Below are 2,260 nucleotides of genomic sequence, written 5' to 3'. Positions count from 1 at the left end.
TACCACAAACGTCCTTTCTTCGCATGTACCACAAACGTCCTTTCTTCGCATGTACCACAAACGTCCTTTCTTCGCATGTACCACAAACGTCCTTTACAGTAAACGTGAGGCAGTTGACTGTAACGTTTACATAGCTTCTTCTGATATGTCTGATGGAAATGACTCAAACATACACTACTGTGTGCTTTTGATCATAGCCTACTCATCGTATGCTTTGATCAGTTCATTTCAGGTTGTTAAATGTACTAAATGATTGTGCCCATGCTTCCATATCCATAACAATGCCATGGCTGGACATCAACAGGCTGCCATCTAGCCCAAAATGGCTCTGTATATAGTGCACTACTTATACCTGGGGCCTATAGGCTTCAGTGAAAAGTGGTGCCACTATATAGGGAATAGGGAGCCATTTGTAACAAAGCCAATGACGAGGTTCATTTGTTTTTTTGAATTTCATAAGGAAGTGTGATTAGAATGTGCTCGTCGCGTACTGTTCTCCCCAGATAAAGGTGGAAAGCTGCCGACTGCAAAGTAAACAGATTCTTCCGGCATCGCTATAGTGCAATGATAAAATACCCCAGTCGAACGAGTAGCCCAAGCTACGACAGACTCTGTGGCTTGAAGTGGCTGCAATAGATTGCTTTTGGCCTCTCGGGTCAACTATACCAAACAACTATTCTGTCATTAAATGTGGCTCCCGAGTAGCGCAGCGGTCTAAGGCATTTCATCTCAGCGCTAGAGGCGTCACTACAGACACTCCGGTTCGAATCCAGGCTGTATCGCAACCGGCCGTGATTGGGAGTCCCATAAGGCGGCGCACAATTGGCCCAGCGTCGTCCGGGTTGGGCCGGTATAGGCCGTCATTGTAAATAATAATTTGTTCTTTAACTGATTTGCCTAGTTAAATATAAAGGTTCAATTTAAACCAGTAGAAGCAACAGTGTATGTAGTACTGATGAATGACCACAAGGTGGTAGTACATGCTCATCAAACTGTTCTAGTGTAACAGTACTGCTTCCTTGCCTCAAACCAGGGATCCTTTGAACTCATCAGCAACATTCACCCACAAAAGAATCATTACCTATCTATCGCTCCACAAAAGTCGTAGCCCATGTGGAGTAAAGGAAACAACTAGGTCTCAGAGCGAGTGACGTCACCGATTGAACGCTACTAGCACAGCGCTAACTAGCTAGTCATTTCACACCGCTAACTGGCTAGCCACTTCACACTGCTAACTGGCTAGTCATTTCACACCGCTAACTAGCTAGTCATGTCACACCGCTAACTGGCTAGTCAGGTAACACCGCTAACTGGCTAGCCACTTCACATCGCTAACTGGCTAGCCATTTCACACCGCTAACTAGCTAGTCATTTCACACTGCTAACTAGCTAGTCGTTTCACACCGCTAACTGGCTAGCCACTTGCACTGCCAACTGGCTAGTCATTTCACACCGCTAACTGGTTAGTCATTTCCCACCGCTAACTGGCTAGTAATTTCACGACCGCTAACTGGCTAGTCAGGTAACACCGCTAACTGGCTAGTCATTTCACACCGCTAACTGGCTAGTCATTTCACACCGCTAACTAGCTAGTCAGGTAACACCGCTAACTGGCTAGCCACTTCACATCCGCTAACTGGCTAGTCAGGTAACACCGCTACTGGCTAGTCATTTCACCCGCTAACTGGCTAGTAATTTCACACACGCTACATGGCTAGCCCGGTAACACCGCTAACTGGCTAGCCATTTCAACGACGCTAACTAGCTAGTCATTTCACACTGCTAACTAGCTAGTCGTTTACACTCCACACGCTAACTGGCTAGCCACTCGGCATGCAACTGGCTAGTCATTTCACACCGCTAACTGGCTAGTCATTTCACACCGCTAACTGGCTAGTCATTTCCACACCGCTAACTGGCTAGTAATTTTCACACGCTAACTGGCTAGTCAGGTAACACCGCTAACTGGCTAGTCATTTCACACACCGCTAACTGGCTAGTAATTCCACACCGCTAACTAGCTAGTCAGGTAACACCGCTAACTGGCTAGCCACTTTCACACCGCTAACTGGCTAGTCAGTAACACCGCTAACTGGCTAGTCATTTCACACCGCTAACTGGCTAGTAATTTCACACCGCTAACTAGCTAGTCCAGGTACACACCGCTAACTGGCTAGCCACTTCAAACCGCTAACTGGCTAGGCATTTCACACCGCTAACTGGCTAGCCATTTCACACCGCTAACTAGACTTATTTTCCT

The sequence above is a fragment of the Salvelinus sp. IW2-2015 genome, unplaced genomic scaffold (assembly GCF_002910315.2).
Source record: "Salvelinus sp. IW2-2015 unplaced genomic scaffold, ASM291031v2 Un_scaffold9998, whole genome shotgun sequence".
Lineage (NCBI taxonomy): Eukaryota > Metazoa > Chordata > Actinopteri > Salmoniformes > Salmonidae > Salvelinus > Salvelinus sp. IW2-2015.
This window is presented reverse-complemented; position numbering follows the sequence as displayed.